The 20,788-nt window shown below is 38.7% G+C and overlaps 1 protein-coding gene across 4 annotated transcripts in view; it reads left to right on the forward strand.

Annotated features, from left to right (window-relative positions):
• The window catches only part of HS3ST5 (heparan sulfate-glucosamine 3-sulfotransferase 5), a 205,602-nt gene that overhangs the window by 75,496 nt on the left and 109,318 nt on the right, over positions 1-20,788 (forward strand). The window contains exon 2 of one of the 4 annotated variants that reach the window (XM_061460084.1): positions 476-574. The exons of the other annotated variants lie outside the window; for them this stretch is intronic. The gene's annotated coding sequence lies outside the window, so the exon portion shown is untranslated. The remainder of the gene's footprint in view (positions 1-475; positions 575-20,788) is intronic. 4 annotated transcript variants of the gene reach the window in all.

A 20,788-nucleotide genomic window follows, 5' to 3' on the forward strand; every position in this document is an offset into this window, starting at 1 on the left:
TGTCCTGTCTTTGCTTCCTCCCAGCTTCTTGTGCCCCTCCTCACTGGCAAAGCACAAGAGACTGCAAAGTCCTTGATCAAGGTAAGCATTACTTAGTAACAACTAAAACATCAGTGTGTTATCACACTGTTCTCAGACTAAAGCCGAAAAACAGCACTGCGCCAGCTACTAGGGAGGAGAAATAAAGTAACTGTTACATCTGAAACCAGGATAAAGTAGCACAGAGGTACTTCAGGTATGATTTCAGATAGATTTTGTTCATGGAGAATATTGTAGGGATAATTGATCTATGTTATCAGCCTTCAGTACTGCCAGTGGAAGAAAAGGTTCGGTTCAACTGACTCAGTCTTTTTGATAGGGAAGTTCAGATGTCCTGAGTTTGTAAGGATTGGGCTAAATTTTTTATGGTTTTCTTTTTCAGAAGATTTTAGCAGATCCCCTTTGAAGGGTTTTAAACTCAGTTTTCTCTTGCTAGGAGGACAATGAAGATGGAAAGATGATTATGAGTGACTGGTGTAATAATGGGTAATAGGTTAAAAGTGAAGAAACAAGACAAACCCCTGTGTTTTCCAAGGTAGAGTTTGCCTGGTGCAGTAGTACAGTAACCAACAGAGTTACAGGTCTGATTTGTACACATTGATCCAGAGAAAGATTTGAATCTGTCTATTGAAACTAATGCCAGCTGTCTGCAGAACCCCTGGGACAAATACGCCAGATGGAGGTTGACAGAAGAGTATAACCATGTCCCTTCCCTGCCAATATGTTCCTTTACACCAGTGGGACTTTGGGAAAGCGCTTGAGCTAACTATGTCACAGGGGAACTCCTCGGCTGGGCTTTCCTCTTCCTTTGTCCAGAAGATGTAATGAAAAAAAAAAAAAGGGGGGGGGGGGAGGAAGGGAAAAAAGCTAATGACTATACAATGACTATATCTCTGCATCTTCCTGATCATATTTAAGTTATCATCATCACCAGAACTATGGTGCAATAGTATTAAAAATAGTATTGCAAAGCTGCAAATAAGTTTCTCCTTTGTTCTTAGCCTGGCAATATTTTCCTTAGCATTTCATAAACTAATGTCATTTTCAGTATGCTTCTTCTGTTTGTTTTGCCAATAAGTAAGATTCCATTATGGTCTCCGTACCATAGCCTGTGAAGTGATTGGTGTTTAAATCCTTTATGTGCAATTTTTCTCAGGACTTAGTTTTCTGAATTCCAAAATGGTTGCACTTGAATTGCACTTGATTTCCAATTCATCAGGCAGCAGACTGTGTAAATCTACTGCTAAATTTGATCATTCCCTACTCCTTTTCACTTGCATGTACTGCACACATTCCCATTTAAAGGTAAAGAACCCTTTTGCAGGCTGAAGAACTAGGGACATCCAGGACTCTATCCTTAACCAGTGATGGGGTATGACTATACTAGTGGCAATTTGATCAGATTTAATAGTCAGCTGTTAACACAACCAGACCTAAATGGGTGGTTGAAAGTGCTTCATACAAGCTCTGTTCTACTTTGCCCTACTGAGACCTTGGCTCTCCACATTTCTAGAAAGACTTTTCTAAGTTTGCAGCTATTTAGAAAGCACAGGTGTTGCTTCTTCTTGTCCCTGTCAAGGGTGCATGGGAAGCGGCAACGTAACAGTGAGTTATGCTAAAAAATTCTGCTGTCTGTATCTCAGGTGCACAACACAAAAAGACTAATTTTGTATGGATTTTCCTGTTTGTTATCAGAGGCAAAATGGGACTCATATTCAGGTATATAAAAGTGGTTTTCCTCTTCTTTTCTTTCCTTCATTATGTACAGTGAGAGAAAAGGATACCTGCAATTCTTTACAGCTATCGGGAAAGACATGTTATGTTACCCTGATTATAAGTCAATAATTTAAACTCAATGCATTTGCTTTTGAATAGGGAAGTTATCTGGCTGGCAAGTTAACTGTACTGTGGGTGAGGTGATGCTCTGTATTGTAATGCTTCCAACGTGAGTTGCCATTTCTCTATTTCCCTATCACCTAGGATATCTGTGGTCTGCAGTCAATACTGTTTTCTAACTCCCATTTTAATTATATGCTCTGTGTTATCGATGTTTTTTTGTATTGTCTGGGATCCTCCATTATCCCAGAATGTCAGGAGATGACTGTAACAAGTCTCTACTGAAAGCAGTAATAGGCTTTTAGTAGGTATGTTCATGCGTAAGGTTAGAACAGCGGTTAGAACAGCAAAAGCAGTTTCCAGCGAGTCTGTCCAACATACAAACATTTGCCTAGTGAAACTGCCTTCACCCCATGTTACTGTGAGGAGGGTTAGAAACCATGAAAGACAGAGTTCTGTACAAGGAGATCATGTTCCCATGCCTTCATTCATGATGAAAAAAAGCTGGGAGCTACTGGCTTGCAGTGGTACACAGGCAAAGCTGCAGAGCTTCATGGGGACCCACAGTGGCCAGCAGAACTCCAGGCCGCAAGGAAAGGCCATAGATGGCATATCTGTATATTTACCTGATCCTGTGCATTTTCACATTGTATAAAAGACTGCTGAAGTTCTACAGCCTCAAAATAAGCACAGCTGCAGTTTCTTGGCAAGAGGCTGCATAACAAACTCACTACCTGCTGCAGGCTTCTTTTAACTGATTGGTCATTAATTCAAGAAATATTCAGTTGCACAGTTAGTGTCTCTCCCCCTATCACAATGATCTTTCCTTCCTTTTTGTAAAGAAAGAAACCAGCAATCTCAATGTTAAATATTGCAGTGTATCGTGATCACTTCTAATTTTGCACTGTTGGGTTTTTTCACTCCTCCCAGAGTGATAAGCTACTGCTGCGCTATCTAGAATGTCTGACTCTGCAGGCTTTTTCTTATTGCTTCACTTTTCATTTTGAAAAATATGCGCACTTCCATCTGTTACTTGAATACAATCCTTCTGAGATCTATGTGTGTATGAGCTTTTTGTGCTGAAGAGGCAGGTTTCTTAGAACTGTATCGTTTTATGTAAATGCATTTTGACATTAGTTTTCTGCATACACGTACTCATCCTACCTGCGTTTTATGTTTTAGGTGCCACTCAGAGTAATCACTGAACTTCTGTAGTATTTTAATGCAATTGGGTAGCAATATTAAGTACAAGTGAAGACAGAGCTGATCAACAGCAAAATCTCAGGTTTCTGTTTTTAGCCAGGGTGTATGTGCTTGTGCTCTACAGCAGATGTTTCTGCCTTTGAGGCAATTTCAATGCTGAGCTATTTTAAAGACAAATTATTCTACATGAACAAGTAAATTCATAATTAATTCTACTTTCAACTTTTCAAGACTATTTTTTGGCCACTGAGGGAAAACGTGTTACTGCCTAAAACAAGCTCTGAGAATTTATATAATTCTTGTTTCCTCAGACAGTGTTTCAGTGGCAAAGGATATTGCATTCTGACCAGAGATGGCTTTGATTCATACCTAACATTTGAGAGGTAGGATGTGAGTCAGATAACTAAAGGCTGTCATTATATAACTGAAGAGGTGCATGTCAGCCAGACCCCATTAGAGCACATTGCCTAAAAATTCTGCCTCTCTCTGAGATAGGTGATATTGACAGCACTTTTGTCTTCCCTCTCTGGCCACATAAACTTTGTTTATTAATTAAGCCTAGGACAAGACTCACTTAGTTTTGGAGACCCTGAATATGCAACCCCTCCTCAAAACCCTCTGCCAACTTTGCTTCGGTTTCAGGGTACCCACATTATGGTAAGAGAGGTCACTTTGCTGAGCAGAAATAAACAATGTTGGCAGCTCTCTGCATGCACTTGTACATTTTCTGGAAGAGTATTTCTATAGCTTCTTGTAATGTGGTAAATATGAGATGCTGCGGTGACCTGTGTTAGTGCTCTCTTATTCTGGCCTTCTGGAATGGGAGTTGGGGAAAACTGTGGAATTGCAAGTGGTGTTATCTTGCAATTCCACGTGCAAGTGGTTTAGCATGTGATTTAGCGTATGTCCTTACTGCAAAATGGGAAAGGTGCTTGTCCAAATGAAACTCTTTAGATTTTAGTCATCTAGATAGCAGAGTCTTAAACACCAGCAGATTTGGATGAAATGTTCTGGATAGAGACAAATGCTCTGGATAGAGAAAAAGCCACATGTAAAAGTGCAGACTCTGATGCCTTTTCAGCGAAACTAGTAAGATGCGTCAACCCCAGGTGAACTGACGTGTCTCTATAGCTCTGTGCAGGGTTGTATCCCACGGGCAGCACAGGGAGATGTAGGGCCAGCTGCCCTTGTCATCCTGCTGCACAGACTCAACTATATCTCTGTTCCAGAGATGTAGGTTTTCCTTAGCTCAGATACCTGAGTGGAGCAGTACAACATTACACAAATAAACCTTTGATGTGAGACACTCTGTTAGCATTCTTAAAAATCCTGCTGTTTTGACTTTGCCTTTTTCTTTACTCTTCAATGGCTGACATTTTGCTTTTTTTCAGGCAGTTATTAAAATGATGTAATTATAGTTGTGTTCCTTTCAAGGGTTGCTGGTGTCAAGATTATTTTATTTAGGGATAATTACTATATTGTAGAATTTCTGAGAAAACAATCTGAAGAATGTGGTCTTGTGGATAAAAATACATCTCTTAATGGGGCAGAGTAAGTTTTAGGCCTTGGAATAGCTTCTTGTTTCACAACATGGTGATGTACAGTGATACCAAGCATCCCTTAAGGAAGAAAGGAAAAGCCACAAATGTTGACAGCAGAAGCAGTTGTTCTGCATGGCCTTATGGATTGAATTTTCCTTTTTTTCATGCTCCAGTGTGTATATTTACAGTGTGTGTATTCTTGAGAATTTCTGTTTTGGAGTTCAAGTGCAGCTTTAGACAATACAGCAACATTTTCTATTCATCTCTTTTTTGCTAAAGTATAAAAACTTCTGTGGTTAATATCATATTTTATTTTTTATAGTCTTCCAAAACTCCTATATTCTACAAAGAGCAGGGGGAGAAAATTTTGGGACTTTATAGTTCTAATCCTCTTTTATGCAGGTCACAAGTTTTTTTTCAATTAGATTTTTCTTTTTCATAAATACTAAGGCAATATTGGTTCTAATGGTCAAATAAAAATACTATCAACTAATTTAAGAACTAATCAACTAACTTAACAACTCCAGTATTGGAGTTTTAGTGCCACTGTTTCCCTCCTGAATATCATTCTTCTTGTAGAATAGAAAATAGCAAGTGAGGGGAAGATGGCAATGGTGGAATAAAGAAGCAGGAGTGGGTTTGGGAAGCAAAAGTTGTGTGTCACTTGGCTACAGCAGGAAATGGCAATCAACCATATTTTATTAAACATAAATGGAAAAGAACAAACTTGTAAATGCTGTATTCACATAACCCCTAGTCAGTGAATGACTTAGTATGAAAGACTTTGTTTTTCATTTCAGAAACTGGTGTCTCAGACACAGGCTAATTCCTGGAGGCAGCCATTCATCCAAATGCAACTTGTAGGTCAAAATGAATGGCTTTTAGTTCTTAACAGAAAAGAATAAAAGACAAAACTGTGGAAATAGCAGATTCCTTCTCTCCTCCTCCCCCCCCCCCCAAAGAAAACCTTTTGCCATGAGTTGCTTTTATTAATTTGGTATTGAATTAAATAATACTGTCAAACTTCTTGTCCAGTTTGCTCAAAACAGAATTTAACCAAGCTGACAGCTATTACAAAAGCCTTTACTTGAGACCAAATCATCTTTTCATTGATGGTGAAGTGCCTTAGAGAATCTCAAACAAAACTGAATAGGTTGCATTTTGTAACTATTAATAAGCCTTCTTTCTAGATATATAAACTGTCAAAAATGGTAAAACATTATATAAAAAAAACCAAACAACTCATGCCTATTTAATATTACCAGATCCCATCAGTTTTAAACAATCATTCATGTTATATCAGCTTTATATGGGGCTGAACATGGTACAGGATTTCCCTTGGCTTTAGCCTACTTTTACTATTTATGTGAAGTAACTTTAATATATATGAAAACCACTTTTTCCTTATGTACTTTGGACCTTATTTTTATTTTTTGGACATGCTGTATTTATATTGTGCTATATAGAATTATTTATTCATTTTTTGTCCTGAATCAGTAATTACTTTTGAACAATTTGAATAAATTAATCTGTAGGTGAGTTGTATTTTAGATAAGTAGAATATAAATTAGCTTATGTAAAGGATAGACCAAATCCCAGTTCCAGAAGATTCTTGAGAATGTCCTTAGTTTTCAGTCCTTAAATCGTACTTGAGTATAATTCACTCCATTGCACTTCCCTGGTTTACATCAGATTTCAGCTCAAGTTTAGCAAAGCATATAAGCATGTGTTTAAGCTTTGCTGTTAAAAAATCAAAATGTAAAAATAAGTCAAAACAAGCAAACAACATTTGCACTTGTTTTTATTTGCCTTCTGGTTTTGTATATGTGGATAATATTTTCAAATATTAGCACAGCTATTGAGACCAGCAACACGCTTAACAATTATAGCGATTAAGTAAAAATAACTCCCATGAGCTAGCTCTTTAAGAAAAGCACTTCAGGACTCTCACAGAAAGTTATGGGCACTCTCAACATGGAGTTGTCTCAAACAAACTACTTTAATGCTGAATTATGGATGACATCTAATAGCAAAATGAGTAAGCAAATGTTTTAACAGACTACTTCTGCCAACCTAGCTTTTTCCTCGGGCTTCTCTTAAGCTGGATATGAATCAGCTTTGGTCCAGAAACTACATAACTATGTCTGTGTGCTGCTAATTTGCTCTGCTATGTCTCACTGTCTTCCTGGTTTGGGAGGCTGGTGGTTCAGCCTCCCTCTCTAAAATGCTGTAACTGAAGGCTTTTGTGTTTTGTGTACTTAATCTGAAACTTTTTGTATTTCATATTTCTTTTTTATTGTTTTAAAGATGTTCTGTTTTTCATTAAAATCTGTACCCTATGCTGCAGTTGGTATTTTTTGCAGCACTGACTGCTTTGAATTGGATTCATTTTCATTAGACAATGGGTAACAAATCACTATGCTGAGGAGTCTCCCTAACAGTTAATGTTTTATAAATACATGGTCATTATGTATCACAGTATGGTACTTTAAAAACAGCTCTATTCATATCATACTTACAGGACAAAAGAGAGAATAAAAGGTAATTATGTGATGCTTCACAAATCTGTATTTAAAGTGATTAAAAATTGGGATGATGTTTCCCATTGTGAATCTTCTGAGTAATGACAATCAATAATGAAAATACACAAAGAAATGGAATTAAGTCTTCCACATTTTTTTGCATATCCTGTTTTTTCAATTGTCTAAATAATAGCTTGGTTTTTCAATAACTTTTTTTTTATTTATTTCTCTTTCGTGTTGTGGTTAATTACTTTTATAATGATCAAAGAAGTCTAGGAATCTTGATTTACAAGTTCTAAACTATAGAGTTTACTTCTCAGAGTTCTGATTCTTCTGTGATTATGGTCTAATAATGTTACCAAAGGCTTAAAAGTGCTTCTGAGGCTGAGGCTTATTTCAAACGCAGTGGAAGCTGTGGGAAATATTGGAAAGACTGAACACGAAAAATTAAGTTATTCTACCAGAACAGGCTATAATCATGTTCCTACTGTGTATTGGTTCGAATCTTCAGGGCTGTGCACATAAGCTAAGTATTTAAAAGTCTGATGTTAGAAAAGGGTTTCTGCCAGCTCTCTCCATCTCAGCACTGCCTGAGGGTGGGATTTGTTTGACCTAACTCCAACTGTCAGAAAATTAAGTGTCTAAAAAATATCAGTCACCTATTGTGGCACAAAGGAGACATGTCCACATGCACACAAATATATCAGTGGGGTTCCTAGCTGGTGGCATACATTGACAGTCAAAATAGCTTTTGGGGAAAGACAGAAACAGAAGAGGATAGAGAGGAAAGAGAAAAGGAAAACTATCCCTCTTGGCAGTCAGGGGAAAGAAGTGACAGGGTCTGCAGCTGAGCACTCCCTGGCCTTGCTCCCATCAGCAGCAGGTGGTTTACCAACACATAACTGAAAAGCTTCTGTAGTAACTATATGGATGTCTTCAAGATCTGCTCAAACTGTCAGTTGTTTATGGGCATGATGCTATTAGTACTGATAGAAGCACACTTTGGGGGCAGGTGCTGCAACTGGTTAAGCTGTATGCATGCATTTTATTTGGTCCACTGAGTAACCAAAATATAGGGAAAGGATGGAAGAAGAGTGACTCACATCAACAGCAGTTATTTCCCGTCAGAATGTACCATAACAACCTTTAGGCTTGTAGATGCAAGGATGTAAGAATAACAGTGAGAAAATACTGCCATAAGGCTTTGGGAGAACACTGCTGTGGTGACTTTGATGGGAGGCTTTGGGAAAACACTGTTGTGGTGACTTTGTGAGTAACAGACAGGCTTCAGAGTAGCAAGCAGAAGGCCCTTGGTGATAGAAAACACAAAGACACTGTGTGACACTGCAGCACTGTCTTGAGAAGGGATGGACCTCCCCAGGGGGATGCCTGTCTCCACTGGCAGCAGCAGGATTCCCACTGAAGTTTGTTGCTTAGCTTTTAGCTAATGCAAGTTGAATCCTACTCCATATACACACATCTGACAGCATGATACCTTTAATATGAAGCTATATATACCTTCCTTCAGGAATCCTCATAGGCCATGCTCCTGGTAACACTATATTTTTCCTGGTGTGCTTATAGCTATCTTTAGCTTAGCAGCTTTTAGTAGAATACTTTTATTTATATCAAAATTACAGATACTATAAGGAATTGAAAGTCTCCTAAAATGAACTGATAAAATGGCTTTGTCCACACTCAGCAGTTGCAGCACTTCAACTGTACCAGGAAGCTGAAAAAGGCTAGCATGCAATAACTGAAAATTATGCCTAAATATTTCAGCAGCTCAGGTTGTTATATCATCAGTTATATCTTTCTTATCCAGGCTTATTCCCATAGGTTTTAATGAACTGCTTAGACTGGTAGTACTTCAGTCCCATTAGCAGCTGGAGAGGTAAAAAAATTTCAGTGGAAGGAATCCCTTCCATCACACAAATAGTTACACAGGCACAATACGTCATGTAAAGCAGGGATAAGAAACCATTGTAGGATGATTTACTGACTACAGCACTGGGTTTTTATTCTCCTCCCTGTCTTCTACCACCTGCTGTATCCAGTTTTTAAGTTGGATTCTTCCTTTGACAGAGCATCACTCATGCAGATCACTGTCCTGTTAAGGTTATTCTGATATATTCCCTTTGTGTGACTCCCTCTCTGAAGATCAGGCTCTTCACCCAAGCCTACAAGGTTGAAGAACTGCCTGCTGTTCTAGCTATCATCTTCAGTTCAGGAGTGAAAGAACTAGCAGGAATAAAACTAGTCCCCAGGCTCTTTAACACAGAGTACCTCAAGTATAGTGAACTGGCTTATCTGATCTCAGCTTTTGCCTTGCTCGTCTCTACTTCATTGAACTGGCTACTTTCATCTTTTGATGGGTGCTACATTAATCTGTAGTTCATATTACACTACCATAAACCTACAAACACACAGATGCCAATAAGCAGTTGCATCCAGGAATGAAGCTCAGATGGTCAGATTGACATAATCAGTATCACAGTATCACACAGTATCACAGTATGTTAGAGATTGGAAGGGACCTCGAAAGATCATCTAGTCCAATCCCCCTGCCGGAGCAGGAACACCTAGATAATGTTACACAGGAATGCGTCCAGGCGGGTTTTGAATGTCTCCAGGGAAGGAGACTCCACAACCTCCCTGGGCAGCCTGTTCCAGTGTTCCGTCACCCTCACTGAGAAGAAGTTTCTTCTCAAGTTTAAGTGGAACCTCTTGTGTTCCAGTTTGTACCCATTACCCCTTGTCCTATCATTGTTTGCCACTGAGTAGAGCCTGGCTCCGTCCTCGTGACACTCCCCCTTTATATATTTATAGACACTGATAAGGTCACCCCTCAGTCTCCTCTTCTCCAAACTATAGAGACCCAGCTCCCTCAGTCTTTCCTCATAAGGGAGATGCTCCACTCCCTTAATCATCTTAGTTGCCCTGCGCTGGACTCTCTCCAGCAGCTCCCTGTCCTTCTTGAACTGAGGGGCCCAGAACTGGACACAATACTCCAGATGCGGTCTCACCAGGGCAGAGTAGAGGGGAAGGAGGACCTCTCTCGACCTACTAACCACCGCCCTTCTAATACACCCCAGGATGCCATTGGCCTTCTTAGCCACAAGGGCACAGTGTTGGCTCATGGTCATCCTGTCGTCCACTAGGACCCCCAGGTCCCTCTCCCCTACACTGCTCTCTAACAGGTCATTCCCCAACCTATACTGGAACCTGGGGTTGTTCCTGCCCAGATGCAGGACTCTACACTTTCCCTTGTTATATTTCATCAAGTTACTCCCTGCCCAACTCTCCAGCCTATCCAGGTCTCGCTGGATGGCAGCACAGCCTTCTGGCGTATCAGCCACTCCTCCCAGCTTAGTGTCATCAGCAAACACTCAATTGAGTACACTCAATTCCCTCATCTAAATCATTGATGAATATATTAAATAATACCGGTCCCAGTACTGACCCTTGAGGCACTCCACTAGTTACAGGCCTCCAACTAGACTCAGCCCCATAGACTACAACTCTCTGGCTTCTCTCCTTCAGCCAGTTCGCAGTCCACCTCACTACCTGATCATCCAGTCCACACTTCCTCATTTTAGCCGTGAGGATGCTGTGGGAGACCGTGTCAATCCACATGTCAATCACTTCCATGTGATTCAGTGGCAGCTTCTCTTCCCAAGGAGAATAGATAATCATTATTTCTACCAACAGTAAGAAATATGCTCAATGACCAGCAATGGGCTTTGCTTGTTTGGCTGAAATGTGTAGATAGTATCTTCAGCAGTAATGTAGTAGCACTTTTTAAAACATTTGTGTAAAATAATTATCAGTTTTGCAGAGGTAAGAGTATAACAGAATAATGTTTTTTGACAGCTTAACTAAGTTTGAAAGCATCAAGCACCAACACTTAGATAATAACACTGGCAGGAATTTTTTTATTGCATTAGATGCCAATTAAATGACTGATTTCACAATTATAAATCAGCATGTTACAGTCGATAATTAATGTTGTCACACTCAAGTTGAAATACTTTATATACGCATAAGCTTTTTCTCTGTTGATTTGCTAATTCAGGAACCAGAAAATATCGTATATCATCTTTTAATATTTGAATACATGTCTTTTAGGAGTCCTGCTCCTGCCTGCAGCCATAGCTGCACACTGTGCTATATAATGGCTTAATTTAACAAGTGTGGACAGTGTTCAGAAGGGGCATAATGATCTCCAGGGAAAGAACTCTTCATATAAAGTTAAGACTTTATTTGGGGGAAAAAAAATCCAAAATACTTAAAAATAATTGCCAGATTTATAATTTCACCAATAAGAAAACCTGTTAGAAGGAGAAGTTGTTGGCAGCTCGCACTAGCAAGGACTTGGTGCGGAAAGTTTTGTTTCTTACTGTGGAGTTGCTCTGAATTATAAAACAGATTGTGGAAAGAGTTGTAGAATAAGGTCTTCAGTCCTATAACAATAATGAAGCCTAATGCCCACTGTCTTTTCTGCTAGCCGAATTTACTTGTCAAGCTGATTCATTTTCTGTTGATAAGTCATACTAATAAATGTAGAGAACCTGACCATAGAACACAGGGCAAACTATGGATTAACACACTATTGCCCATCTTTGAGCAGGAGATGGGGTCTGATAATATATTTTTTTTCTCAGAAATAAAAAAGCTAATGATAGTTGACCATGTGTCACACAATAATTCTACTTGTAACCACAGATGTGTCCTATTGATTTGGGCTAGGAAGTGGTAGGCCAAATCTCAAGGCCAGTCCCATCTTCAGGGAATTTAAAATCACAGCTCCCCTCACCAGGAAAACACCATCAGACTAATGGACTTTTTCTGCAAAAGCATCTTTCATCTCTTTCTTGCAATTGGGCCACACAGAAACTAAGAATGCTGAAGTGGTGGGCCTAGAAGAACAAGTACAAGATACCCACTTCTTGTATAAAATTGAAGACTCTATTTCTATTAGCCAGAAATGGGGTTCCAGCCTCTGCTGTTTATGCCTCTGTTATTCAATATTGTTGTATTAAAAATATACCAGGGCATATGTTTTATGACCATGCTTGAAGCATGGTCATAAAAAAGAATGAAAATTACATGGGCCTGTCAAAAGTTGCACATTCTAGTTTGTAAGGGAATCAGGCATGCATAGGAGCAAAATAGAATCAGAAGTTGCTTTAGGCCACCATTTGTCTTTTCCATCTACAGGTTTCTAATGCAGCCACACTGCAGCATGCCTATCAAGGTTGCTTTATTTTCCCAGGTCCTTCATTTCTTTAGTTTTCTTCACAAAAGGAAGATTCACAGAATTCTGGTCATAAAGTAGAATTGCTTTCCTGACTGCTCAATAGGATCTTAAACCCTCCAAGTATTAGGCTTGAAATTGTGGAACCAAGAGTGCCTAGTGTACACAGCAGTGGAGAGTGGCACCTGCTGACCTGATCTTTCTTATTCACAGTAAAAAAAATCTAAGAAGAAACTTCACATCATTATAGATGTAAAAAGATGTGATTTTATCAGTTCATGGCTTTATGGTAAATGTGTATGAATTTAAACAGGAAAAGAATGAAAATAAAACTATTTTAATGTAATTTTTCACTACTTTAAATGTTATATTCTTGAAAAATGTCTGTGTTTTCTTTATCAGATATAGTGGAAAGATAATTGTGATGCTTTTATGAGTAAAGAGGAATGATACAGTGATTATTTCCAGTGTTCTACATACATGTGCATTCTCTCTTTTTGACATTACACAGCTGTGAAACCTTTAGTCAAAAGAGTTAGTCCTGGGTGGGTTTTATGCCATTAATAATTTTGTAGTCCACAATTTTCAAAATTGAAAACCAAACCTATTTTGATTATTGAGACAAAAGCAACACTCTCTTTATAAATATGTATATACACCTGAAGTTAATCAGTTCTCTGTTCTGGAATTAGCTGGCTTGTTTGCCTTGGTGTGTTGCCAATTAGCAGGAACCCAGGGATACTGTCAGCTGACAGCTGGAGAGAGATCCCAAGCCCTGCAGCATACGGTTTGTTGTGTTGTACAAAAACCTGAGCTCATGGTATTAATGCTTTAATATCAGTTATTAGAATCTCTATCATCAATCTGTATGCTACTTTTTAATTAGCAAAATATACAACTAGGACCCTGCAAGGAGCTGTTTTCCTCAAAATCATATTTAATTTGCTGTTTGAAAACGTAGCTTTTTGTAGTTGGTATTCCAGAAGGGGCTGGTGAGGAGCAAAACAAAACAAGAAAAATCACAGCAAGATAAACAGAACTGGGGCAAAGGGGAGAAGAAGGAAGGCATTTTACTGCCCAGGAAGTTACATAATTCAGAATGATTTCTCAATAGAACACATTTAGAAGGGCTTTGTTCATAGGAAACTAGCTTTAAAAGAAAAACATATACTTTGAAAACGAAATATTTATTATTATTTTATGGTTGCATTTTTGAGGTCTAAAAGTGGATTCAAATATTTTTTCAATAAATGGTTATGAATGATTGACTTTTTTCTAGCATGGAATATGCATGCACAAATACAGTCTACTAACATAACAGGTGCAATATAGAAACACAGTTCCCTTCTTTTAAGATTTAGAATAAATCACAGTTGTTTTCATAGTCTGTTTATGCTTGAAAGGCTGGATAAATAAAACAAAATCACCTCATAGGATCAGAATTTTAAGCCCCACAAGAGTGAGCAACTCTGAAGGTATGTTATTTATTTTCCATCTTTAACTTTATTCTTCTCTGAAGAATATATTCTAAAGACTATATCCTCTATATACCCTTAAAAATATTTATAGAGAAGGCAATTCTCCTTATATTTTGTATATGATCCATAAGAGTGCCGCTGATGTTACATACTCCTGAAAACCCTGCCATAACTGTGAAGGAGTAACCAGTTCAGAACCTATGGCACAGGTTGTGGCTGGAGTCATAAATATAAGAACTCCATGAGAATTACACATAAAAAATTCCAGATTAGTATTGATCTATTTTTGCATTACTTACAGTTGCCCTTGAGTGCATGTGCATGGTTTTAATGGAGCTTAGCTGCATTAGGATTCAAGCTAAATATCACATTAGAAGCCCCCCCAGGGAGAAAAGCTTTCTGAGTACAGTAATAATAGAAAACACATATCTGTGGAGTGCTAGAGATGACTGTATAACCTCCTGTGTTGGCTGCTACATAGATTAACACATGACTGGGTAAAGTAATAGATATTTGTTGATAAGTTAGAAGTAATATATGTAGTTAAAGTGCTAAAATTAAAATTACCACATTTCTTCCTTTGTCTGAAGAAGTTTCATCACTGAATTAAAACATCAGAGGAATAATAATAGAAGTGAAGAAAACTTTTTTCCACAGAGAAATATGAAAACAAAAGTGTGATGGGAGTGAATGACCTTCCATGTTTCACAAGCTTAAATAGGCTCCTGATGGCAGCACGCTTCTGAAGGGTAGGTAACAATCCCGCTGTTTCCTTCAGGGATTGCAATCACTGTCAGAGAGCTTGTCATGTGTTGCCTATGGGAGCAGCAGCAGAGAAGAGTGTAGATTTGAAATCAGTGTTACCTGTCAAGAAAGAGATTTCTCTGTGAATTATTTTGAAATACACACATCCCTCATTTTATTTTGGCAGTTTGAGCAGATCCACAAGCAGAACTGCTGCATCAGCACTTTCCCTGAAAAAGATACACAAAGACACTTAGGTAGTGTTAGGAAAAAATGTGTGTCCTGTGCAAGTAGGAAATGACCACTTGCATGGGTGCACCCAGTGCTCCACAGAGAAAGTAGGGTTGTGTGTTGTCATGGTTTAACCCCAGCTGGCAACTAAGTACTACACAGCCACTGTTTCCCCTCCCCTTGTGGTAGGATGGAGAGGAGAATCAAGAAAGAAAGGTAAACCCTGAGGGTTTTAAGAGCAGTTTAATAATTTAAACAAAATATTATATTAATAATAACAATAATAATATAATTAAAATAATAATAAAACTAAATAGAGAGAGAGGAATAAACCCCACAAAAAACAAGTGAGGCACAGTACAACTGCTCACCCAGCCCTGCCTGAATGGTGATCTGCCCTTCCAGTTGACTCCCCCTAGTTTATATAGTGGGTGTGAAGTGCTGTGATATGGAATACCCACCCCTTTAGCTAGTATGAGTCATGTGTCCTGTCTCTGCTGCCTCCCATCTTTCTGTGCTCCTCCTCACTGGCAGAGCATGAGACTGGAAAGTCCTTAATCAGGGTAACCACTACTTAGCAACAAGTAAAACATCGGTGTGTTATCAGCACTGTTCTCAGACTGAAGCCAAAACACAGTACTGCACCAGGTACTGAGAGGAAAATTATACCATCTGAAACCAGGACATGTGGTTAGTAGCAGTTAAACTTGGCAGCATTGGTGTCAGTCAAACTTCTTGATGGAGCACCTGGAAATATGCTGCTGGCGCCTCATTGTATCACTTTTTTCTGCGTATGGTCTGCTTTCTGTTTGTGAGCTGCAAGGATAACAGTCATCAGAACAGCCTGACTCTGTACCATACAATGTTCTCCTTTTCCCAGGATAATTTTCTTTCTCAAGTTGTATTGGCATTAGGGAGCAATATCTGTTGCAGTATGACTAAAAGCTGCTCCAGCTACCTGCAGAATCTAATACCCCAAGTTAATGATTCAGGAAAAAAGGCAAGTTCTTTACAGGATAAGAGCATAAGACTTGCTAGCATGGGATTCATGAATATTTTTTAATAGTGGATGTCATGTCACCCAGTATTTGGGTAGCAAGAGCACTGGGGCAAAAGTGTGTCTGGTGCCTATGTTTCTGGAAGGAACTAGAGGAAGGAAAGGAGATACATGATAGGAAAGATGGTCAAAAGGCTGCCTATTACTTTTACTGAGAATGTCCTCTTCTGTTTGGCTTAATTCTGATTTCAAGTGCCTAAGACCATGCTGAAAGACAGTGAAGGACAAAAAAATCCTACAGAACTTATATATGAAAGTCATATCCTTGACTTGAGACAGTACACGCGTTTTCAGCAATTTGGAGGACCTGAGTGGACATTTTTGCCTAAATGAGTAGGTTTTTCTGAGAAAGCCTGAAAGCATCGCCATGGCTATACAGCTCCTTGAGCCAGCTCAAATGCTTCTACTTCATGTTGTCCAATACATACAACTCTAAAATTTTCTTTAGGCAGAAAGTGGAGCAAAGGAGATGCCTATCTGTACCCTCTTGCTTAGACAAGTTGCTTAACTTTATGCAGGTTCTGCTTCCCAGAAGCATTTTACTGGTTGTTCCATCCTGGAGAGATATGGAAACAGAACCGGCTAGAAGTCCTTAGAAAGTCAGAGAAAGGACATGAGGGATTAACAATGGTCCCACCACCATCAACACTGTAAGTCTGAAAAATTGAGACAGCTTTCTGCTGGCCAGAGTGTTCTACAAGCACCAGAGTCTGTCAGATTGCAAGGAATGGCCCTCATACACCTCCTAGGGCACATGCTCACCATCAACATTCATTTCTGCATTCCCTGAATTATTATAAAATTAATTTTAACACCCTGCCATATGCAGATATCAGTTTCATTTTTGGATTTGTTTTTCTGATCTTGATGAATTTTTCCAGCTTCTTTTTTGTTTGCTCACACCTTATTGATTTCATTTTTTCTTCTTTCTGAGTGCTCACTCCCTTGTGGGTAAAATGTAGTTTAGTGCTTATATGACTTAGCTTTGCATACATGCCTGTGCCCAGTGCAAGAGCTGATGATGGCTTGACTTCGCAAGCAAAGATTTGGGAAGGGCTTACCCAAGCTTACTACAAGCGCTCTGATGACTAAAAAGGCCAATATGGGATAGGCAAATCTGGTTGCAAAAAGCACAGCTAAAGGCCTCCTTGGATGGTATAGGTGAGGCACGAGTCTTTCTATGTTATCTTTTCTCCACAAGATTAATTAATTCTGTGTGTGTTCTCAAAGGAAACAACAGTGTTATGCATGGTGTTTCTCCAAGTCTCCCGATTGGAGGCCAAGATGGACCACTGATGGTAGTCAATATGGCCAAGGCTGAAGTATTGTTTCAGGGAGTCCTTATATCTCCTCTTTGGGGCACTTCTCTTGCAGCAGCCAGTGGCGAGTTCACCATAAAACACAATCTTAGGGAGGCGGTCATCCTCCATCCTAGAGATGTGCCCTGGCCAGCGCAGCTGCGATTTCAACAATATGGCCTCGATGCTGGTGACCCCTGCCTGTTCGAGGACAGTAACATTTGACACATAGTCAGTCCAATGGATGTTTAGAATTGCACGGAGGCAGCACTGATGGAAGCGTTCGAGGAGTCACAGGTGATGGCGGTAGATAACCCGTGATTCAGACCCATATAAAAGAGCAGATACTACAATAGCTCTATAGACACTAATCTTTGTACTTTTCTTTAGGTGTTTATTGCACCAGACTATTTTATGGACTTTTCCAAAGGCTCTACAAGCCTTTGCTATTCTGTTATCTATTTCTTTGTCGATCGATCGTGGCATCTGAGGAAATAATGCTTCCCAGATAGCTGAACTGCTGAACTGACTTCAGCTCTGACTCATAAATGGTAATGTGGGGATGATGGTAATCTTCTTGTGGTGCAGGTTGGTAGAGGACAACTGTCTTCTTCAAGCTGATTTCCAGCCCAAAAAGCTCAGCTGCCTCCACAAAGCGCAACGTTAAGCGCTGCAGAGCTGCTTCTGTGTGGGGCAACAAGGGCAGCATCGTCAGCAAAAAGCAGTTCATGGACAAGGTGATTTAGGGTCTTGGTGGACCAAAGACTATATGCACACAGTTAATACTTTGACTTTAAACATTTTTTTTCACCAGTGGCAGTGCAGAAGATCTAGGCTTTCTTTTTCTCTGTTTAATCTTTGGTGTAAGGATATTGTCACACATACTCTGAAAATGGATATCGCTGACTTCAGTGTACTTCTAGCAGTTCACAGCTGGCTTTTCATACTGTATTTATTGTTTTGTAAATATGCAATAACACTGGCCAAGTATTGCATAAGAAGGCATGAGGGACCTTAAAGATGTGTCAGTCTCATCAAAATAATTTTTCACTGAAGGGATTTTTTAAATTAGTCTTTAGAGCAATGAGCTTAAAGCTTGGTGAGGCAGTTCCATTCAAGGAGGTGCCTTGTTTAGAAAATGGACTCCCTAGTTTTTGATTAACTGTCATCACAGATTTTGAGTTTTTACACTTATCATATTCCAAGCTCCATGGAAATTCTTTGAAGAATTCATCTTAATACGTTTTCAGATAACATTGGAAATTTATAGTATTACCTTCTGTCTTTAAAACCCATCAGGTTATGGATTCCTTTCTATGAATTTCTGATAAGGGCATCCAGAATAAGGGAAAGAAGAAGCTATATGCCAACGAATCTCATGCAGTCTGCATTCACTGTTTAAATGCTTACTTTGTAGAGCTAACCAGATAATGAAAAAACTGCCAGCAGATCCATGAATAAGAAACATATTTTGGTTTATATATATACTGCTGCAAAGCACTTTTTATGATAAAATATATCCTAGTTTATTAAAATAAGAAAAATTAAATAACAGAAAACTTTCAATTACTTATTTTCATCATTCAGTTCTGTCCCTTATGCAAGTGTCACATTAGCAAACCAACTAAACCTGCAAATCTGTTTGTTTCTAGCAGCTGGTCTTGGAACTGAGGTTTCCCTTGGGACATTGAGGAAGAAATCCTTGGGGTCCTGCATGCTATTATAGATGCACCAGCTGGATCATCTGGGCTCCCGTGGTCCATGGGCTGTATGTGTGTGACACCATGCAGCTCTGTTACATGATACCTAGGCTCTTTGGAGACTCATCTCCTTTTTGAAATCACGAATATGTATAAAACAATTCCCTGTTTAGTACAGCTTGAGTGGTGAACAAAGCAGAATATTGCATATGGGTACGCAGCATAAAACTTATCTGATTTATCTGTACAAGTTGCATTTCACTTCACCGTGGTAAGCTTGATATGCTGCATTTCTGGAGCCTACCTGTTCCACACAAAGGTGTCACTTTTCTTCCTGATGAAAAAAGGTAAAAAGACTAGAATACGGTTTCCCTGGTATTTATCTGCCCTGTGAAGATATGAAAGCATGTTCAGAGAATGTAAGAAAAAGGCAGATAAAATGCAAGTGATATTATGGAGCTATCACCACAAAAAGGGAGAAACAATCCAGTGAATACTAATCTTCAACCACTCTAGCAACAGTATTGAAAGAAATGCTGGGGTTTTTTAAGTCTTCATATTTTCTCAAAGATTCATAGCAATCTTAAAGGAAAAGAGAACAATTATTATTCTTTTGAGCTCACGTACAATAGGCCACTAAAATGTAAAAACTAGTTTTCTGTGTTTTGTTATATATTACTATGATAGGGGAAAAATCAGTTAAAAGGAGTTAAATAGTTTGGGGTTTGGTGGTTGGGTTTTTTTAAACCTATGATTCACTAAACAATGTCTTATGAAGTCTTGTATTACTTGTTACAAGCACTTTTTTATGATGATTCATAGCTGTGACAATTCTGCTATTGACATCAAAACCACTTTGTGCTCCTTTGTTCCACTGACAACATGCAAAACTTTTCTTGTATCACTCGGGACGTTTCACCATTTGAACTTTGAAATTTCTGAATTCAGTCATCTGTTTATTCAATATATTTTATAAAACAACAATGCTCTAGGATTGTTTTCTGCAGTTCCAGACACCATTAGCATAAGGAATGACAGCGGTTTTGTGAGTTTAAGTTAAAAACAGTGGTTTTACTAGCTGTTGCAGAAAACTGCATTTCCTTTGTGTTTATATTTTGGATATGTTACAAAACTACTATAATTATGTAGAAAAGAAAATTATGATTATTTGGTCAGCTTTTTACATCTCAAAATTAATAAATATTATTTTTATATTACATGTCTGAGTTACTCTCATAGAAAAGTAAGGGGTACAACTTTCCTTCTTGCCTTAAATCAGGCTGTTTGTGGTATATTTCAGGTTAACCTCTGTAGGTTGTAATGACTGCAGTAAGCCCTTCAAGAGTCTACATGGTGAGCACAGTGGATGATGTAGGGACCTAATAGGAATAAAAGAAAAATAGCTTAGAATATGTCATGCTTCTATAAAAGGTATGAAATTAGAAAGCAACTAGAACCTTTGAAACTCTGAAATAAGGCTGAACTTATTTAGCTGGTCTGGCAACCAACTCCTCATTCAAATCTCATCTCCAGTTAGATTTTGATCACTGACAAATTCAAACAAGAATCTTCTTTGTATTTTGATCAGAAAAAGAACGCATGTGAGCAAATTTGGCATGTGTACATTTTTAGCTGTTGCCTGGACAGGCAAATTAGATTTTCTTGCATTAATTACTTTCATAGGTTGCTTTCTTGCTTAATAGAAGTTTTGCATCTGTGATGCTGGTGAAAGAACTTTTTAAATTAAAAATACTCTTTGCCCTGACCATACTGTGGGTTCCAGTTCTATTAAGGTGCAAGAGGAAAATGCTATCTTTAAATAGTCACAGCTATGACTCCCAGCCATGGTACATTCCCAGCTTCTAAACCAAAGTGAACACTT

This window comes from Pezoporus flaviventris, unplaced genomic scaffold, assembly GCF_033815535.1.
Source record: "Pezoporus flaviventris isolate CSIRO_AGI_PZ_B2104156 unplaced genomic scaffold, CSIRO_AGI_Pfla_v1 ptg000031l, whole genome shotgun sequence".
NCBI lineage: Eukaryota > Metazoa > Chordata > Aves > Psittaciformes > Psittacidae > Pezoporus > Pezoporus flaviventris.